Here is a 22,353-nt window from a genome sequence, read left to right on the forward strand (position 1 = left end):
ACTCTGACCATGTCATTTCCCTGCTTTAACCCTTGAATGGATTCTTACCTTGCTCGGTAAAAATCAGAACCTGTTTTTCTTGTTTACTCTTCTGGTAACCCCAGAAGCTAGAAAAATGCCTTTCCCATAGTAAGATCAATAAATAATTTCTGAAGACATGAATAAAATCCAAACTTCCGTTGGTGATACACAGGGCCCTTGATGCTGCGTCCGGCCTCTGGCTCCCTGTCTGTCGCCTGTGCATCCACTCCCAGCTGCCTTTTCACAAAGCAGACACACTAAAGCAAGTTGTATGGTTCCCAGGGACCATGAGAGCTCCTGCCAGGCCTTTGCCCTCCCCGTTCTGTCTGCCTGTGTTACTGCTTGTGCTCCGTCCTCGGCATATGCACACTTTGCCTTTGTTTTTTTATGCCTCTGCTTTCGATGTCTGTCATTCTACGATGCATCCCTCTCCTGTACCCTGAAAATGATTAACCGCCCCCACTGCATCCTCTAGTTACCTTTTTTTAAAAAAGTTTATATATTTATTTTGAGAGAGAGTGTGTGTGTGCACAAGAGAGTGAGGGAGGGGCAGAGGGAGAGAGGGAGAGAGAGACTTTCAAGCAGGCTCTGGACTGTCAGTGCAGAGCCCATTGCTGGGCTTGAACCCACAAACTGTGAGATCATGACCTGAGCTAAAGTGAAGAGTCAGACACTCAACCCATTGAGCCACCCAGGCAGGCATCCCCTCTTTACCTTTTTATAGCAGTTGTCACACTGTATTGAAATTGTTTGATCTCTTATCTGTCTCTTCCCCTAGACTGCAAACAGCCTGAGGGCCAGGACCGTGTATTAATAATAAACATTTATTGAATAAATAAAAAAGTTTTCTAATTCAATCCCTTCATTTTCTTCTTGAAGAAGCTGAGGGCCAGATGAGTTAGTGACCTGCCTGATGCCACCAGCCTTTTGACAGTATGGAAGCTGGGACCCGAATTGTTTTTCAGCTGTCTGATGTTTTTTTGGCTAACTTGCCTTAATACTCAGCTAACAGTGTTCCAGTACCGACGGAAGAATTGTAATTTTACATTTGAAAACGTGCATAGGAACTCAAATAATTATATAATTAATTCAAAAGACAGATACAAAGCTTTTTTTTTTAATCCTCTATTATTTTAATTACCCACGTCATTGTTTTCCTCTGTTCCCCTGGAGTTGTTGAAAGAATGTGACATAATAGTGTGCTCACTGTTGGAGGCTGGGATTTCTGTAGGACAGCCAGGATGTAACTTCATTCTGGCAAAATCTGATGTTATCGCTCAGGTTTTTGTTGCACTGAAGTTAGGACATCTTCTTCTGGGGAGGATCTGGTGGAAAAAAACACCCAGTTATCAGATCCCTCTCTTCAGCAGTGCCAACTAACAGGACTCTCAATTAAAAGAACAAAGGAAACACAGGATGGTAAAAAGAGCAGAGGCTTTGAAAGCCCCAAACCCTGGCTGAATCCTACTTTACCACTCTGTGAACTTGGGCATAGTGTCTTCTCTGAGCATTTGTTTCCTCATCTGTAAAATGGGGCTAACTGGGGAGACAATTTAAGGATTAGTCTGTTGAGCGAGCCCGGCCTGGTGTCTGGCTATGGGCTCCATTGTAGTACTTCCCCCGTTCAGGTGTTCCTGCAAGGCGGAAATCACCAGAGTGCCTGGCGTGAGAACCTGGTAGGTACTCAGTAATGCTGGATGATTAATGAGTATAAAGCAGATCTATTATTGCAGAAGAGCTAAATTCTTGCTTCAAAGAATCTGAGGTTACTATGCCTCTCCCTGTCTGTTTTCTACTGGGATATGGGTCAGGATGAGTTTACTTATGTCTTTTAGACATAATCTTTATATAAGTAGACTGCAGAAAGGACTGTGGTCTGGTTATGCTTATTACAATGATAGGGGAAGACAGAGCTTTGTAAAAAAGGGCTCAAAGAATCTCCTTCAGCAGAATATGGGTTTTGCCATCCTTGCTTGCTCAGATGACTGAATTGGATTCATCTAAAAAAAGAAAAGAAAAAGTTACAAAGAAAAAAAAGAGAGGAAAAAAAAATCTATGAAGTGTCTTCCAGAGCCACTGAGGACATGTCCAAAATTCAGAAAAGTTCAGCTCAACATTGATTAGGAATCCACGGAGACCTTGAGAAAGTGGCTGTATAACCTTCAATGATTTTCTTGAGATGTCTAGAGGTCCCTCAGGAAAAAGTAGGAACACCGACTTGATTGCCTACTGTTCCAACCAATACCACTTTCTCCTTAGGCTGACACACATTGCTTTCTGAATGTATGCTCTTAGCATTTAATTATGTACTATCTTGTATCTGTCCTTTGGAATGAAAGTGTAAGCTTCCTGAAAGCAAGAACCGGGTCTGTATGTCAAGGGAGTACTGGGACTTCTAAGGGGAGCAAAATACAATTGTTCATCAGTTGTGTGAGTCACACAGCATCTCCAGCAGTTTTTCAGCAACTTGAGAGCAAGTATTCTCCCCATAGTTCAGATGGGCGAGAAAAAGACCCAAGCTCAAAGGCTTGAGTTGGAATTAACCATGAAAATCTTACCTCTTACCTTTCGACAAACGGCTACTGGCTACTGGCTACTGGTCTTGGAGGGATTGCTTTAGGAAATGTAGAAGACATTATAATTTTAAGCCAAAAAATGTGAATTCTAATTTGTTTCTTCTCAGTTTTAAAAATCAATGTGAAAAGGGAGACTTCTGATAAGCAATGAGACAAAGATGTACTATCAGGTCGGGGAATGAGGTGCAGAAAAACCAAAATCATTCAGCAAATGGATGGGAGCTAGCCAGAATTTCACTGCATTTTAAACCTGAGCCCAACAGAACACAAAGGGATGTGTGTCTTACTGTGTCTTTAGCGAAGGCCATTTAACACTGGGAACTTTTCCAGCAGTGTATTTCAATAGCAGCAACCCTTCTGAAAACATTTGGGCCTTGCTACTTTGAAAATCAATACTGTTCAGTGTCTCCTGAAGTCGCACATTTGTTCTCTGTAAAATGTATATAGGACAACCATATAAATTATCCTACACACCGGGACTTTTTTTTTTTTTAAGAGAAAGGGAGAGCCATTAACTGCACCATAGCAATAGGTATAAATTGGGACTATCCCAAGAAAACTGTGATGCCAGACAGTGATCTGTATAGTCTATTTACAGAAATCGTTATTTTCTATGTGTATGTGGGCTTAAAAGAATAGATAATTAAGGTGTTTAACTCAACGTGATGATGGAATTGAGCCAAATCATCTACACACTCTCAACGAGTCCCTTTTAGGTCTTTGATTTGCAGATCTGCCGCACGCATCAGCCCACTTCAACGCAAGGATCACAACCGGCCTGCTCAGAAGTGGAGCCCATAATCCTGCTCTCATCAGTTTCGTTTGTAACCAGCTGTAGATTCTGCAGGGCCCTATCAATGGGTCATATGCTCAACTGCAAGATCAAAGCAAAAATGCAGAAAGTTCTGGGCTTTTCTGTAAGGACCCAGATTCTAGTCCTGTCTTTATCAGTAACTAACTGTGATTTTTGGCAAGTCACATAACCTCTCTGTGTTTTGGTTTTCTTATCTCTACAATGAGGGTAACAGTATCTGATGTGCAGCCTCAAAGGTTTGTGGGGAAGATCCAGCGAGGGGATGTATGTAGAAGCCTTCTGGAAAGTGCTATCCATATGTGAAGTGTTATCATTGTAGGAGAGAAGGGGAACGTGAGACGTGAGGGGGAAAACAGAGCTTTCAACTCTAGCTGGCCTTGTAGATTAGGCTTGTGCAAACAAATGATGAAAGTAAGGCCATGGGAGAGGCATTATATTGTCTTTTATGAATAGGACTAGGGAGGGAGAGAAAGTGAGGAGAGAGCACGTAGCCAGTGAGATTCATCCCACATCACTGTTTTCCCCACAGGCGGGCATGGCCTCATCAAAAGGGAACATGTTAGAGAAGGAATGCTACGCGGCTAGGTTCCCAGGCTCTGAGGGCACGTTTTCTCAGTCCTGATGGAGAGGGTAGGCTTACTTCCCAACCCAGTAGGAATCAGAAATTCATACTTGCCGTTTTTCTTTTGTTGACTTTTGGTCGAGATTAAAAAAAAATCATTTATGTAAAACTGCTTAAGGCACTATAAATTATAGTATAACGTCATGACGTTGTGGCATGAGTCCATTGATACCAGTTATTATTTTTTAATTTTTAAGAATTGTTATTTAGTTTTGAGAGAGATACAGAGTGTGAACAGGGAGGGACAGAGAGAGAGAGAGAGAGGGAGAGAGACAGAATCCGAAATGGGCTCCAGGCTCTGAGCTGTCAGCACAGAGCTTGACATGGGGCTCAAACCCACAAACTGTGAGATCATGACCTGAACTGAAGTCAGATGCCAACTGAGCCACCCAGGTGCCCCGATATCAATTATTATTATAGTAAGAGCCATGTTTTTTTCAAGTGATTATAACTTTTTAAAAATTTAGATGCATGCATAATGAAGGAAATAAAAATCACACATTATCCTGCCACAGCAGACAGTATTTTGGTGGATGGTCTTTCAGACTTTTTTTGGCATTTGCATAACATGATTTAAAAAAGCAAAACAGGATTTTTATTTTTTTATTCATTCTTCAGTTTCTTCATGATTATTTATATGTTGGTAGATAGAATGCTCCTAAGAGAAACAGTGTGTCTTTTTTCTCTGTGGTTTATACTTTGCTGGGGGAATACAGATAAATAAACAAATGAATGTAATATAATGTGAAGTATGCCACCATGGTGGAGCAACAGGTGCTCTATGGGAGCATCTGTGCCAGGACTAGGGAGTCAGAAGAGGCTGTTTTAGGGACAGCCTTAAGGTTAGGAAGGGACTGGAAAGGTGACCAGAGTTAGCCAGTCTGCAGTGGATGGTGTGGGATGCCGTCTAGGTACCTCCTTTAGGACTCTCATTCTTCTGCTGGCAGTAGGGTTGGCTTTTGATGGTTCTTAGCTAAGGTCTTCCCCTAAAAATTCCCTCTGCTGAAGGAAGCCTCCTTGTTCAAGGTAATCTCCATCTTCAGGGGCAACTGTTAAGCTTCTTCTTCTTCTTTTTTTAAAATAATATAATGTTATTTTTATTTTAAAGATTTTATTTACTTATTTTGAGAGACAGAAAGAGAGAGTATGAGTGGCAGAGAGAGGGAGAGAGAATCCCAAGCAGGCTCCGTGCTGTCAGCACAGAAACCAATATGGGGCTTGAACCCACAAACCATGAGATCATGACCTTAGCTGATATCAAGAGTCAGACACTTAACCAACGGAGCCACCCAGGCCTCCAAAGGTCAAGCTTCTTGTCTTAATGCACACATCTATGAGGGGCCATATCAGTTCCGGGGCTCCTCTTGGGATCAGGGGAGGCCTCAGGTGAACCTCTACTGCAGTTCTGTCTTTCCTTCTGCTCAGTCCTGCATCCCTCCTTCTTCACAGGTATTGTTCCTAAGAGCCCTTCCCAGTAAAAATCCTGCACACAAATAACTCCTCCACCTGACTCAGGAAAAGAGTGGTAGTGATGGTGTGCAATGCAGGGAAGATGTTGCTAAAAGACGGAACAGCACGTCCAAGGTCTAGAGGTGTTGGAGGAGTTAAATGTTTTTTATTTTTTATTTAAAAAAATTTTTTTTACAAAGACTGCAAAGAAGCAAGTGAAGTCAGTGAAGAGACATAATTCCAAAGAGAGAGCCAGGCTCTTGTAGCCACATAAAGGAGATAGGGAGATTGGACTCTCTCCCAAGGCCATTGGGAAGCCCTACAAGGTGGTAAATCACAAAAGAGACGTCATCAGAGTTTTGAATTTGTGTTGTAGAAAGATCATTTTGGCTGCAATATGTCACCATCAATTAAAACTCTCATCATCGATCATTGTATTTTTTATCTCAATATCAGAGTGATTTGTGACCTCCTTCTGCACTCTACATCTTTACAGAATGAATGGCAAATCATAAGTCCCCCAGGAAATTCAGTACTGAGCGGCAGTAGTATAGCAGTATTGCCGGACATTGCAAACTCTGAAGGGATCTGAAGGGATTGAATCATAGCTCTTGAATCTTTTTTTTAAAACCTGATTCACACTGTTTATTTTTTCTTAATGTGTATTTATTTTTGAGAGAGAGTGAGAGAGAGAGAGAGCGAGAGCAGGGGAGGGGCAGGGAGAGAAGGAGACACAGAATCTGAAGCAGGCTCCAGGCTCTGAGCTGTCAGCACAGAGCCTGATGTGGGGCTAGAACCCATGAACCTGGGCTGAAGTCAGAGGCTTAATTGGCTGAGCTACCCAGGTGCCCCCCGATTGACACTGTTTAAATATTTGTTGAACACTAACCACATGGCAGAATGCACTGTGCTATTATTGCTCAAGGACAATCAAGGACAAAGGCTCCAATTAGGCGGCCATGACTGTCTTGTTCATCGCTCTACCACTGCAGTGCCTGGCAAACAGTGAGTGCTCAATAAATGAGTAAGTGGAATGAGGAGCCTTAGACACAGGGGGATTAGTCTTCATGACTGCAAAATGTAGCAATAGTAGCTACCATCCCTCAAGGTTGTTGTGAGCAGCAAAAAAGATAAATGTAGACACCTACATTTAGATGCTTAATGTATACTCCACATCATATTTACTCATAGTTCTAAGGTTGTTATTCTCAGTATGGATAGAAACTAAGACCTTAAAAGATGACAACCAAACTTCTTATATCTATTCTTTCTGTTGTCCTCTGGATCCTGTAAATATCACTGCAAGAGAAAAATAAGATTTACAAACCAGATTAAAAGATTCATTTACTCAGTTTAGTCAACGGATATTTTCTGAGGGCATCCAAAGTGCCAAGCGTGAGTTTTAGGCAGTGGTGAACAGAACAGGCACAGACTTTGTTTTCTTGGCATTTGTAATCTAGAAGGAGGCACTAAGCAAAGAAAATCTCATTATATTATAATCAAACAATCTGTCGTTAAAGAGAAAAATATAAACTAATTTTTTTATTTTTATTTTTACTTTTTGAGAGAGAGTTAGCTAGCTGGGGAAAGTGGGAGAGAGAGAGAGAGAGAGAGAGAGAGAGAGAGAGAGAGAGAATCTCAAGCAAACTCCATGCTCAGTGGGAGTCCGACATGGGACTGGATCCCACAACCATGGGATCAGGACCTCAGGTGAAATCAAGAGTTGGACACTCAACCCAATGAGCCACCCAGGCGACCCAGAAGCTAATTTAATAATGGAAAGGTAAGTCTTCTCTAAAGAAGTAACCTTTACTCTGGGAACTAAGAGTGGGAGTTTTTTTAAGAAAAGGAGATAAAGCAGCCTATGTGGTAGGAAAATCCTGTTCAAAGACACCAGGGTGGAAAAAAAAATCTTGGCTCCTTGGAAGGATGGAAAGAAAGCCAGTGTGGCAGAGTGGAGGGAGATGAAAAGGAGGAGGCAAGGAAGATCTTCAGGGATGTTTCATTGCTACATGGTCTTCCTCCATACAGACTAAACGATACATAAACTACCTGAAATCTGACTGCTTTCTGGGATTATCAGAACAGTCCATGATGCCTGTAAAATAGGAGGGCAGATTAAACTGTGTTCTGAACAGTGATTTTCCAGTCTTGAGAAAAGTTGTTTATTTTCCCCACTTCTGGTCATCATGATAGTCGAAAAAGTATGTATCAAAGGAGCCTTGCTGTTTGTTGAGAATGCTTATCTATTTGCAGATATATATTGCCTATATTTCTGCCTACATTTCTATCCCTATCAAAGTAGAAGCCTTTCTTCTTCTTCTTCTTCTTCTTCTTCTTCTTCTTCTTCTTCTTCTTCTTCTTCTTCTTTTTCTTCTTCTTCTTCTTCTCATTCTTCTTCTTCTTTTTCTTCTCCCTTTTTTTTCTTGGATGTGGATCTTCCAGTGGAAACAATCAGTGGGAGTAGGGAACAATTTAGAACAGAGGAGCTGCGGTGCTTTCCCAGGGGAGGTAGGAGAATTTTTGGTGTCACAGTGTTTGGGTGGTGTTTTATGCCCTGAATTTGTTCAGAGAGGCCTCCATTTTCCCTCTTAGTGATTAGAACAATCTGTGTTCTGGAATACAGTATTTAAACAGCAAGACTGGCATTGCTATCTTCCAGGATGGTGAAGGCTTAATTAACATTTGAAAATGCTTTGAGATCTTTGGATAAAAGTGTTCTGGAAGCATGCAGTGTTATTATCTTTGGAGTGATACAGGTCATGTGACACAGGAAGTGGCTTTGAAGGAAAAGAAAACCTGTCATCAGGCAAACTCCTTGGGGTGGTTTGAGCCTGTTTTGAGTGACTCAACATGCCCATGTCATCTCTCTCTAGACCATGAATGAAAGGAATGACTTGGTCCACAGCTTAGCAACTGCCACCATCATTAACTGCAAGAATTAGGTAAGCTTGCATGTTAAACATTTTATAAATTATGCAGAATCCTAAAGCATTTAAAGCAGCTGCCCCTTAACAAGCATTGAATAAATATTAGCTGTTTATTATTATTGTTGTTCTCATGAATACAGCTTAAGATGTCTGGACTTGTTTTCTCTGAACTTAATGCCTTTTAACCAAATGGTTCAATATTCTTCAGTGATAAACTAGCTTAGACTTCATTTTAAAGACTTGGCAAAGAGCAAAATAAATGTAAATCATTAGGGTTGAGGTCTTTCAGTGAGAGCCACAGATAAGGCACCTTTAGTGCCTAAGACCCTTCCTGGCAGGTAAAATTAGCTCAGTGTTAGATACTTAGACCTTCCCTTTCCAACAAAAAGGACTCAAAATAGAAACTGGGTTTTCTCACTTCTGCTTCCCTGATGATTCCTTGGGGTCTTCACTGGACAGGATTTCAAGAACATTTCAAAGCAGTTGCAATTTATTTGAGGGTAGCAGTGCAGAAAGATTTCATCCTGTTCCTTCTACTAGCTTTTATGTCTTCATAATACTTCCTGGAAATGTAGAAGTCAGGACAGGGGTGGGCAGGGGGGAATAGGAATATGGTTCACTTGAGAAAAGTGAATTTTTGAGCAATACCAATGCCAAACCAGAGTTGCTCGTCTGTATTTGTGAATTAATTTTGTTGGCTAGATGACCAGAAGTTTATTTTGTTTGTCTTTTAAATTTACACCTGTTTCAAGTATGGTATTCTGAACAAAGAAAAGGGATATTGGGAAGTGGCCCAGAAGTGAAAGTGAGAAAAAGAAAACAATGTATGGCAAAGGCTATAAACAAAGAGAAAGGGGCAAGGTGGGAGGAGGGGGGCCCCAGGGCATGCTGGGATAGAGGCCGCCCAGGGCATGCTGGGAAGGACTCCAGGACCTCCATCTACACCGGTAGCTGGAGAGGTGTCATTTAGGTGCAGGCCCACGGTACAGTTGGGGGTCAATCAGCACGCCGACTTAATTAAAATCTCCGTTCATCAGAGTATTCCCGTTGAGAGTGGGACTCGCGTGCAAATCCAGAGGCACAGGAGTCTTTCTGCCTCCGACTTGGGAATTCCAGCCCCAGCCCGAAGGCCTGGGGACTCCGGCCGGTTACCGCGATTCTCCCGTCTGTGACCATCAGGTACAATTTCTTTCGAGATTGTTTCACCTGGTAGTAAATTAGTTTTCTCCGCTCTGAAACATTTTCACAAAGAATGCTCTCCGGTCATCACATGGATAAAATAACGAGAGATAAAAGAACATGTACGTCACCTAATCAGAAACAAATAACTAAATCTGCCTGCAAATGCAGCCGTTCCTGTCCTGTTCTCCTTTCCAACTCATCTTTCACTGATGGGGTTTTGAAATGACCATTCTACAGGCAAACAGTGGTACCGGTGTTCCTCTCCTTGTTTTTTATAATTGTTGCCGACCTTGACAGAAGATCTCAAAACTTACGTATAAAGTTGGTAAATGATACTATTGTTTGGGAGGTGGGGTGGGATGGGGTGGGAGCAGAGGGTTTATCTAACCAGAAAAAAAAAAAAAAAAAAGGAAAATGCACCCTAACCAGGCTCAAATGAACTGAAATGGATCAAAGTAAACAGAGACATCTAAAAGCTTTTGTAAGTTAAAAGTGGCTATCTGTTGCAGGTCTTGCCTCATTAACTGCTGATTGAAGCTCTGCTTGGCCCTCTGGGATACCTAACACCCCAGGCCTATCACCAGATGCACCCCTGGTTAGGTGCTTTTTGGCTTTGCCTGTGTTGCTTTGCCCAGCTCCTTGACCTCAACCTTCTTATAACAAAGCGAGTCAAGGTTTGTCCTTGAGAATCTGGCTGGGAATTTCACTTCTCACCAATGAGGAATTCCCAGAAAAGAGAAATGGAAGGCACTTTTGTGGTATCTAGGGAGATCCGTGTTCTGAAAAGTAGACCCACAGCTCTGGTTGTTTTAAATAAAGCTTCCGCACAAGGATAGGTAGGGGAAAGAGTCCACAGTTCATTTTTCCCTTGGGTGTGGGTCTCATTTCCATATGGGAATGGTGAAAGGTGACGATTAGGCCATATGCTTTAAGATATAGTTATCTCTTGGCTCCCATGGTCCCAGCCCTTCACCAGGCCTTCAGCTGCGACAGGGAGTTGAAACCGAGAGGGCTGTCTAGGGGAGGAAGACAGAAGAGTAGTGGGGGTGGGTTTGGGGGGCGGGGAGGGAGGAGCAGGGCTCTTTGAGTAGGACCAGATAGGTCTCTGTGTAGAGTAATATTACAGCTCTTTCTCTCATAAACAAGCTGCATGCCTGCTTCTAAAGACCCATCTGGCATAGCTTTGAGAATGGCAATAATTACAAGCTGATGATGGACATGGAAAAAAAGCCCTGCTGAGCTAACTCATAAGGAAGTACAGGCCAGGACTGCAGGGAAATTACAGGCTGAAAACCTTTCTAGTTTAGGCCTTTTGGTGTTCTTAATCACAGACTTTAAATGTTGTAATAAACACTGTTGCATTTTATTGACCAACTCCCATGACAGGCAAATCTTTTTCATTTTATTTTATTTTGACCATTTGCTCTTTGGAAAGCTGCTTAGCAGTGTCTGTCTTGGTCATGCCAATAGGTCTTTGGTTTTTCTGCTTGTAGGAAGATTAGGGAAACAGGGATGACTTTTTTCTTTAGGTAATAGAAATTTGCAACATTTTTTCTTAACTTGCTCTCTGCATTTTTTATGGTTCAGACGGACTCTCAAGCTCAGTGCTTCACTGTAGCTATCCAAGATGTGGCCTGGCTGCCTACAGCAAGAAGAGGAAATAGAACAAACTTGGAAAGACTAATCCATGACTCTGTGCCGTCAGATAGATGTTTATAATATAGAAACACGTGAAAATCCAAGTTAAAAACCATACTGCTAGGTCTGTGGAATCTTAGGTTCTGGCCTTGTTTGTAGAGATGACCCATATTTCAGGGATGAACTTGATATGGAAAGGGTGGTTCTTCTCAAAGCTTTGGATCCTACTACACAGGTGGCTCTAAAAGATTTTGTCATTTCAGACATTTTAGACCATTTAGCAGCGCAGATTCTTTTAGGAAACCTTCCTAGGAAAAAGGAAATAGAAACACTTGAGATTTCTTTCCTCTGAAACATTATTAACCTCAAAACCTATAACTTGAGTGTCATGGCAAAATTAGTCTTGACTATAACACGTTACCAGTTGCTGTAATAATGGGATTTTGACCCCTCATGTAGGTTTTGTTTTACTTCAGCAAACGTTACCGGTTTCCATGAAAAGAATTTAATCTTCATTTTATACATTTTAAAAATCTGAGGTTAGAAAGGTAGACTAATGTTATGAATCAGGCTTTTTTGTGTGTGATCTAATTAACTTCTGCACATAGATCTTTAGTCAAAAGATATCTTTAAGGATTTTATGGAGAAGCATGTAAAGTTCATTATTCTTTAAGCACTAGAAAATAACTTATTTTCAGGTCCTTCCCTTCTTTGCCACAATTTCTCATTTATATTCCTTCAAGACTTGTATTTTGTTCTTTGTGTTTTGCATACAGCCCTGGCTATCCCAGATGGATTTTTTTAGTTCTGTCCTTTTGCATTTGATTACTTGTTCAAGGACATAAACTTTTGAGGTCTATGAAGTTCAAGCAGTAAAACGGTTGTGGCATGGAAATTTACCAATAAAAACTCAATTTCTTATGCTTTCTTTACCTTTCATAAGCATCGCTTTACCTGAAGCTCCCTTGTCAATGAGAAATGATTTCTTTATTTCTAACTGTCTCTTTTCCATATAGAGGGTGGAATTGTTCCTAACAAAAGAAGCATGAATTGGTGGAAACTATATATTAAATGCAAGACTATTTGTCTAGTTTTCATTAGGCTGCTGAGTGAAAAGCCTCACCTCCTCTCTTTTCCCAAGGTACTCAGATATCCGTGAAGTCCCCCCTCATCTCACACTATCATTTCTCTCACTGGGCACGATCCGACTTTAAAGAATTCAACACTTACTGGTCTTGAGAACTGTCAGCAGTGACAGCAACCAGGGACGCTGACATGTCTTATTGTTTACAAAGGATGAGCGCAACAAGGCCCCTTGGATGACTTGATAAGCCCTGCAGTTTCTCCCTCCCGGATTCTGGCCTCTGGACCAGCTGCCTTTTCATGGCCAGCTAAAGACAAGTATCAAAACTTGATCTAAACACCGCAAGTCAGCAAACAGCAGCAAAGATAAACGAGGGCTGCTCAAGGTCGCTTTGTAAACAGTGAAAACGAAACAGAAACAAGAATATCTCAGTGTGTGATTCCTTACATGCATATAGTTTTCTTTTGTACTTAAAGTTTGATGAGAAAACATCCTGGACTAGTACATGCACAGACAGTTATCATGGTCTTGAGTATTTAGACTCTTTTTTTGACTTCCGCATTCCTCCGTACCTCTGGAAGCACCCACCAATGTTACATATAAATTAAGGTCAACTCTTTTTTGTTATTGTTCTGTTTTGTTTTGAAAAATTCTGAACACACTCTTTTCTACTTAAGGAATCATGAAGTGTCGTAGAAATTGTACAAATGCACATAGTTTTCCTCATTTCTACTTTGTAAAAAGAGGAACTTCCTTATCAGGAAGGGGACCTTGGGAAGTTGAAACTCCTTTCCTCCTTTCCTTGTGCTGCCTTTGAGCAAATAAAGGAAGAAAGGAAAGCTTCATGTGTTTATGTTGCCTCAGGGACAATGCTTTTGTTATATCATAACTTTACCAACTACATGGAGTTTAGGGTATTGTTTTCCTTAACTTTGGCATTGAGACAATGCTATTATCTTTTGAGGATGCCAGACTGTTCCTAGAAGGTGCTGTTTCAAGGTACTTGGAGAAAGAGTTTTACAATAAACTTTATTTCCTGTCACTCCTTTTTGCAGAAAGGCCATTGTTGAAAATAGCATATGCCACAGTTGATTAGAGCAAATCACCTTTCTTACTTTTAGTAATTTCAAGGTCACATCAATCACCGGCATTATAGTTTTGTCAACATAATGTTGACAGTCACAGAAAGGGACTTAATCTTGATTATGAGGCAAAATCTTCTTGGTCTCTGTCAACCATCTGCTCAACTCTTTCTGGACAGTTTTCACAAAATATATGCCTAATTTTAATGAAAGTATCTGTCTCTAGAATTGGCTGCATTTTTGGTAAGTCATTGTTTCATATGCGACTGAGTCTCAGAACTCAAGTAAAATGACTATTCCCTTTTTACAGAGGGTGAAACTGAAGATCTGCCATCTATCTGCTCTGTGGGATACGGCATGAATGACACCATAAGCTCAGGGCTGAGTGCTTCCAGGTAAGTGTTTAACTTTGCTCCTTTATCCCTTGCACATGGTCTAAAGGTGAAGGCTCAGTTTTAAATGGGGGCACTCAGAACAGAATGCCCAGTGGTCAATACTCCAACAGTGATAAGCAGTGGAATGCCAAACAGCGAACTCACAGATTGTTTTCAATCAATAGCACCATCTAACAACCCTTGGAACAATAGAAGGGTATGGCTAGGAGATGACACAAAGGAAGAATATTCACTTTGGTCAGTGGTGGTTGAGCCTATGGAATTATTGACAACTGAGGATTCTGCTGGTGGCCGTACCTCTCAGCACCTCGTCTGTATGCTGGGGGCAATTTCCATCCTCCTCAACAAGTTTAATGCATTTTTTGTGATTTGACAGGCTGACGTGCTAACCCTTGTTGAAATATCTCTATTTGGAGTTACTTATAGATTGTGGTACAAATACATTTTCTTCCATACACAAAGATGAACTTCCTTGCAAAATTATCCAAATAATTTATTTCTCTCATTGGACCATCATTTTAGGAATTTTTCATTGGTTCCAGGTACAGAGTAGGCAAACATTTGTGCTTATATGGGTCATATAAGACCTCTGTAGAGGTCTGCATATGTAGATGGGAGCTTACCAATGCTACTTCTAGCAAAATAAGAATGCTACTAGAGAGGCACCTGGGTGGCTCAGTCGGTTAAACATTAGACTCTTGGTTTCTGCTCAGGTCATGATCTCACAGAGCCCCATGTCAAGCTGTGCACTGACAGCACAAAGCCTGCTTGAGATTCTCTTTCTCCCTCTGTCTCTGCTCTCCCGCCAGTCAGGCACGCACATGCGCAGTCTCTCCCTCTCGTTCTCTCTCAAAATAAATAAACTTGAAAAAAAAAAAAAGAAAGAATGATACTATAATCATCAGAAGAAGGACTTCGTGGTAAATCAAGGGTCAGAAAGTGATGTTCCAGCCAAGGGATGTAGTGTTGTGTTTCTCCCCCATTTCTCCTCTGGCCTCCTGTTGCTTTTTCTCCAGGCTGGCTATGACATTCAGATATTTGTTCAGTTCCAGGTTTTGTTTGTTCCTGTGTTTTTGGCTTGGGTCTGGGGAGTAATTGCATAGTTTGAGGTGCTTCTACTCCTGGCGCATCGTGAGTACTTGTGTCGTTTCCCAGACTTGCTTTCTTTTTTTCTCAAGTAAATTCATTGGCCTGCCTACTTTAGCTTCTGCCTGGTTCAGACCTCTGTCTACAGAGATACGAGACCATGAGATCTGCTAACATGCAAAATGGAGATAAAAGCATTTTTAAAAATGTCTTCCTGCACACAGGCCTGCTTTATAATAAACCAGAACAGTGCAGGAATTAAGATGTTGTTGAAATGCCTGAGTGTCTCTGCCCTTTTATTACATCCAGGGGGATGAGGTCATGGCTTACTGTTTAGCTTATATGGTGCAATTAAGAGATTCATTTCTTAACGTGATTCATCTCAGGAAGAGTTGACTCAAAAGTTTCAGGGGAGAGGCAAGACACGTAGGAGAAGATGTTGGAAAATTATGGTTTTCTTTTGGAAGTTTGAGTTCGTTTTTTCATTCCAGGCGAGAATGAGAACTGCAATAAGCCTGTCTCGGATTTCTGAGTAGCAGGGAATTTGATTACTTAATGCCAATAAGGCTAAGGGGATGGTTTTAGTTCTTGGCTTTTTTTCCTTTTTGGAATGATGGCAAAAATGTGAACTAAATGTTTGTTTTATTAAGACATCATTAGATCTCTGTGTGTAAACATGTTTAAATGAAACTGTATCTTAGATGTGTAGATCTACATGTTGTATATTTACTTAATTTATATATCTAATATTTTATTGTGATGTTTATCTGTTGAGCCTTGAATTAACCCTTTGAAATGCAGATTTAAGTCTCTAGTGATGAAAAAGAGATAGTCTTCCCATTTGGTCAGGCAGTTCTCAACCACAGTCAAACCCTTCACAAGAATGTGTGAATACAAAAATGTTGAGAAGTAATGGATTAGGCTATATCTATTCTTTTATGAAAGACTTATTCATGGGCCTCAGTTGGAGTAGCTTTTACTGGGGTTCCTTTCTTCCTTCAAGTCTTCCTTGATTGTGATTCTTGGCTTGATCTTTTATCCATGGCTCAACTTTTAGTGAAAATTAATAATTCCTCTACTGGTAAATTCATAAAATATTTGTCTTATTTAAGGCACTATGTTAGGCATCCAAAACCATCTTTAGAGGCTTTAACTATTGTCTCTGTCCTTTAGGAGGAGATGGAAAATTCTGCAATAATGAATACAAGTCATATTGTAATAAGGGGCTAAATAAAGTGTTATATGTACTCTGAGGAGTAAGTGATTTATTTTGTCTTGGAATTAGGTAGGGCTTCCTAGAGGTGGTAATGTTTGAATTAGTCTTTAGAGCAGAAGCAGGCTTTGAGTAGATGAAGCTAGAGGAAAAGTGCAAAGTCTTAGAAGTGCAAAGGCCCATGACATGATTCCGAAAAGGAGATGATGAATCTGTTCTGGATAGAACATTAGCTGTGTGTGAGGAGAAATGGCAGGTAAATTTTGAAGTATAGAACATGTTCTATTTATTAGTGGCCTTGAATGCTATGCTAAGAGATTTGGAATTAATTCTAAAAGAAAACAGAAAACTAGTAAAAGCTTTTGGACTGAGAGGGTGTACCATGATTATAACTGTACCTCAGGAAGGTAACTGCCAGGGATGTGAAAAATAACTTGGAGAAGAGAAAGCAAGTGGTAACAGGGGACTCTCTGGAGGTAATCTGGGCATAGATGACATGATGTAGGACAGTAGTAGAAGCAGAAGTGAGAAAAGAATCCAAGGGACATACTGAGTCTAGAATTGACTGTGGTGGGATTCATAAATGACTGAAATTTCTACTTTAGGGTCGTTAGTAAAGGGAGAAACCATGAACCGAGATACACAAATTTAAGAGAGGAAGGTTGAAGGGGAAAACAGTAAGTGCTTAAATTGACATTTTTAATACACTTTGATTAGACACACAGTTTTCTTGTTTCTTGAAGAACAAGCTTCTTATAGCCATTTGCTCTCGATTCCATTATTAGAATTACACCCTATTTTGCTTTTAATTTAGGACTTTGACACTCTCTGATTCCTCCAAGGAGAAGAAAAGGTATATATTCTCTGTATCATGTCTGAATGTATTTCAATTTTACCCTAATCTCAAGGTATAGCTGAAGAGTCTCTTGAGCTTTTTTCAAGATAGACTCTTTGACCGAACTCCTCTTTCTCTGGCCATACTCTTGAGGATGAGGCAGTTTGAAATCCTTACTAATGCTTATAAGGATTCTCAGAGTTAGACAGAACTGGCCTTCCTAAGGCTAGAATTGAAGCCAAAATGGATTCTTGGATCATGTATCTCTTGCCGGTTATGAAGTTGCCAGACTCTGTCCCAGTGGGTGGAAATGGACACCAGCCCCCGAGGAAGTGATGCCTGCACATGGGCATCTGCTACCTCTGCTGCTTCCTCTACTCGTGGAAGGAAACCGTGGGCTTTCCTAGGCATTCTTCTTCTCTTAACACAGAGGGACTGAAGAGTCTTGGACTTTGGAGGTTAGATAGTGAACCTAAGCCTGGAGGGGTGTCCAGAGAGCAGACGGTCCCCATCTCTGAACTGTTGTTACTTTCCTTTGTCCACCCCACTTCCTGTGCTGTACAAATCATTCCATCTCCAGAATTTTAGTGCACAGGGTTGGAAAGTCTTAGTGGAGTACCTGGAGTTCAAAGCCCATGCAAGGGGGCACCTGAGTGGTTCAGTTGGTTAAACATCAGACTCTTGACTTTGGCTCAGGTCATGATCTCATGGTTTGTGAGTTTGAGTCCAACGTCGGGCTCTGTACTGACAGTGTGGAGCCTGCTTGGATTCTGTCTCTCTCTCTGTCCCTCTCTCATGCTTTCTTTCTCTTTCTCTCTCACTTTCTCTTTCTCAAAATAAATAAACTTAAAACAAAAACAAAGCCCATGCAAGGCTTTAAGTTGGAGATACTGAAATGGAAGGAAGGGGGTGTACTACTGAGCTTTCTTCCTGCAAGTGAAATATAATTTATATAAATATTCAAACTTTTCCCTAACTTATTTCTTTGTTAGTTTTGTATGCCACGTATCCAATGACCAGTCAGTCCCTCTTGAAAGGTGGTGAGGAAGAGTGTTACTAAAATTATAAGTATCTACTTTTCATCAACAAAGCTCTTTCAAAGTTTACAGTATGAATTCAGTTTGCAGTTAGAATTCCCCAAACCAAATATTTAAAAATCCCTGGCAGCAAATTCAGCTCTGAATCTCTAGAAAACAGTGTGTGAAGAGTGGATATGTCTAACTGGATTGTCAAGTTAAGGTACCATGTGCTTTATGTGCTTAATTTGATCTTCAGGCCATTTTAGCTCCCATTTTCCATCCAAGAAAATCAAGAACGTTATGCTTTTTTTTTTTTTCAAGGTGTGGCACAAAATTGCTTCTTTAGTTTTGATTCAAAAAATATGAACCTTTCCAGCTGATTCTAGCCCCAGAGCATGTATTAAACACTTAACCATCTACCCAGCACATTGAAGGGTGCTGTATGAAACGAAAAGAGCCCAGAGGGGCTCACTGCACAGTACCTGAGTGAAGGAGGAGAGGGCTGAGCCGAGGAAAGGGGAGAACGCTCATGGTAATCTCAGGGCCCTGATCCCTTAAAGCCCAAACAGGGCAAAATGTTCATAAGAAAAGCACAGTGTGTGTTCTCCTCGGTATTTTAGAGCTGGACTAGCAGGGGGAAAGGGATACAGATGAGGTGGCAGACCGCCTTATTTCTATAGACTGACTGCCTTTAATTCTCTCTGTGTAGTAGTGGGTTTGAAGGCACCAATGCAAACGGCAGCTTATGATTATTATTTTTTTAAACATTAGCTCATAAGGAACTTTCATGGCAAAATCCTCATCCTTTTCATCTTTTATAATTCTTCATGGTATTCCCCCTAAAGGCAGCAGGTGAGTGCTGGGGTCTAGCCCTCAAAGAGGCTGAAACTCTCCAGACATGTCCATAGACACTTGTAAGTTGAGAGCTGAATCCTCTGTCAGACACATTTTCCTTGTCAAATCATGCCTGTCCCACCTCGCCGACACTGATAGTCCTGGGAGCCAGTTCTGATGCCAACCTGTATTGAACTCCTAGATGTGAGTACACGTTTTTGAAGGGCAGCTTGGGCTAAAACTTGACCTTTTGGAGCTTTGGGAGGTAGGCAGGGGAGCAGAGTGTTGCTGCGGGGAGAGAGGTTTCCTGGTTATTGCTACAGGGAGTCTGTTTACTTGCCTTCAAGGGTCACAGCCATCTGAATGAGCTTCTCTGACTCTGCTCTTGGGTTTAGTTTCAGAGGACCTGGTCCTGTGGAATTCCGCTCCCCATCGCCCTCCCCTTACTCTGTTAGGTATGGGACTTTTATCCCACAGTGCAGTTCAAGATTTCCCCAGAAACACAGCAGCTTGCTTGCAAGAACAGCAGTTGGAAAGGCTGTTTTAAGTGGAGTTTACTGTTGTTGTATAAACCTTCATTTAAGATTGACTATAAAATGTTTCTGAACCTGCCAAACACGCATTAAAATATTTTGCTCCATTTATGCCTATGTGTAACATTTGGTTTCTAAAGAGCTTTAATCAAGTAATCTTCAAGTAGGAAGTTATTCATCTTTATTGCCAGTTGGTTCTCAGTGGTGGTCGTGGCAACAATCTTTTTATTGCTTCTGTGTTTAGTTGTTCTTTGACATGATAGAAGTCAGCTGCAGTTCAATGAGCTCACTATTTGTGCAACTTAATTGCTTGCTTCCTTCAATACATACTCAATTTTTCCTTTTATGAGCAGGGCTGTTGGAAAAATTAAGCTTAAGGATATAGCCATCCACTGTTAATTAACCTCCTTCCCAAACACATTAGTAAAATAGGTCAAATAACTGCTGAGTGCTAAGTGTACTGTTTCTAAGGTCCTCCTCAGCTGAGAAGTGAATCCTGTGTTAAGTGAACAAATGGTGGAGCTTTGAGAGTTTTCTGGAAGTGGTGATGACATAAGAATAATGCTTTGTAACAGCATTGCCTGCTGCACCGTCTCCTCAGAGTTGAATATATTGTTTGACTTTGTCTGGCTCTACCATGGGTTTTGTTTTATGTGATATCAACTTTAAAAGAAATAAAAGGCTGCTTCTCTCTCTCTCTCTTTCTCTTTCTAGGTACTGTTTGCTCTCAAAGGGGGAGCCTGAGTTCAGCTTCTCTTTCACTCTGCTGTTACATTGACTCGCGATTCCTAGGATGAACGAAATATTGTGAGGGATGAATACATATTTGTGATGAACATAAAAACATGCTCAGCGAGGGAGCCCTCATAATGTCACACTCGTCAGGGTTGTGTTCAGATGGAAGATCACTTTAATTGCAGCGGTGAAGGGCTGATTGGAACTTTGCCAACTTGGCAGAAAATATTTTGAAGTTTATAGGTTTACAAAGAAAAAAAAAAGAGAATGTGATAGTTCTTGAATTGGTAGAAGACTGGGAAAGGTCAGGGTCCAGTTTATACTTTTAAAAAGAGCAAAGCAAATGCAAACAAAATTACAACGGAATACTATGCCAGAGCTCAAGGCTGAAGATCACATTTGTTAAAAAAAAATCACATTTGTGATATTTATCCTCTATCTGTAGTTTCCATGTTCAGCCTTTAATTAGGAAGGAGTTGGGAGAAAGAAACCAACCACCTCTCCAAACAAATCCTCGCTGATGAATAAGGAGATTTCTTTTCTTTAAAATTATTACTCAGTTGTAATCTAAATCTTGAAGCGACTTTTTCTTTAGGTAGAAATCTACATTTCTAAAATCGTCTGCTCTGATAAAAATCATTAGCAAATAATGGTTGATTCAGTCAGGACTCTTCCAAGGTTTCAGTGCCTCCCGATTTGGGCATATTTCTCGCTTTGCACTTACAGTCAATGAGAAGCATCTTTCAGCACCTTTTTTTCCAATGTGATTTCAGGATATTAATGACATAGAATGATGTTGAAATGGTAACCTTTGGGTATCTTCTTTTGCCTACCTGCTGGAGGGATAATGATCCTTTGCCAGTCTGGACTCCAGGAGATTATTAGGAAACTTGACTAGCTAATGCTTGTCAGGAGTGTTTAAGCAAAAAATGTTTTCCCTGTGCGTTACTTTGTCCCCCAGTAGAGCTCCTAAGGATGACCTAATTCATATTCATTAGTTGTGGGTGCTAAAGGTCATCCTCTCTTATCTTTTGCCTGGCTAAGGCCTGAGATGCAAATGGCATATTGTTGACATTCTGGAAATAGTTGAACCATCTAAAGGTTGAGTATGGGAGGAGGGGCTTTGCATTCACACTTGCCTGCAGGTACTTTGGCCCCTGATTCTAGAGTGTGGGTGTTGAGGGTGGATGGGTGGGGCTCTGTCACTTTTGGTGGAGAAGGAACTGCTATGAATCAAAGTCAGGGAATTGGGTTAAAGCTTTTGTTCCTATCTAACCAATTATGATGGCAAATTTCCCATCTTTTAAAAGCAGAAGATACTTATCTATGAAAGGGGAGAAGTAGAAGTCTAGGATTGGTGGGTACAAGAAGATATAGAATCTTAAAAAATTTTGAGGCATTTCATCTAATCTAAAAGATATTCTCACACCGAGCCCTATTGCCAACCTGCAAGCAGGAAATTTGAAAATTCGAGGTTTAACCTTTTAAGGTTGCCTTTGAAAGAGCCAGGCCTTTGCCTCAGGAGAACATATTGGGTCATGGGAAGCTTCTGTGAATTGGTATCCTGCTCGTCTCATAGATTGTTTCATTATTTCTTAAGGGTTAAGCAAATCCCGGAAGGGAGAGCAGGTAGCCATAGAGATACTTGTGACAACCAGCAGGTGGCACTGTGGATACTACAGTGGTGAAGAAACCGGGCTTTAGAAGGCAGAGATGAAAGGGGGGCAAACTGGGATGACCAGATAACTGAGACTCCTCTACAGATCTCAGGGCGGTTAACAGGGCCTCTCGGAAGGCCATTTCTCAGTGTGGGAAGCTGCATGGATTAGCCTTAGAGAGATACTCTCTCTGCTTTTTAAAGTCTTTCCAGCCGCATCCGTTGATAACTTGTTTAAATTCTACATATATGCGATTGCCCAGAGTCAAAAAACAAACTTGAAAGGAAAACTTTTGGGGGAATTTAGAAATCAATATTTACTATATTCTAAGACTGCAGAATGTAAATTAGGAACTCAGGCTTGGTGTGCTTATAATATATTTCGGGCTCACAGAATATTACTAGGGAAACATGTTAATTTGACTTATTTAGTTATTCTAAAGTGGTAGCGAGGACATTTTCCTGACATCCATTACCCTCTGCAGTCTCTGCCATCTATGACTCTCTTTTCTTTAAAAATTTATTTGAAAGAGATGTCAGTAAGTCAATTTTTAGAAGACACTGCGTGTGGGTAAATCTTTGCTTCTCTGGAAGTTTATGTAGTTTAGGTAGTCAAGTTGAATAAAGAAATAGTAACAATTACTTACT

At 40.9% G+C, this 22,353-nt stretch overlaps 1 long non-coding RNA gene across 2 annotated transcripts in view; it reads left to right on the forward strand.

Annotated features, from left to right (window-relative positions):
- The first annotated feature begins 9,344 nt into the window (after positions 1 to 9,344).
- Positions 9,345 to 22,353, forward strand: part of LOC115302443 — a 154,063-nt gene continuing 141,054 nt past the window's right edge. For both annotated transcript variants that reach the window (XR_003913461.1, XR_003913462.1), the window contains exons 1-2: positions 9,345 to 9,591; positions 13,709 to 13,793. This is a non-coding gene — a long non-coding RNA (uncharacterized LOC115302443). The remainder of the gene's footprint in view (positions 9,592 to 13,708; positions 13,794 to 22,353) is intronic.

Source organism: Suricata suricatta, chromosome 9 (assembly GCF_006229205.1).
Source record: "Suricata suricatta isolate VVHF042 chromosome 9, meerkat_22Aug2017_6uvM2_HiC, whole genome shotgun sequence".
Classification (NCBI taxonomy): Eukaryota; Metazoa; Chordata; class Mammalia; order Carnivora; family Herpestidae; genus Suricata; species Suricata suricatta.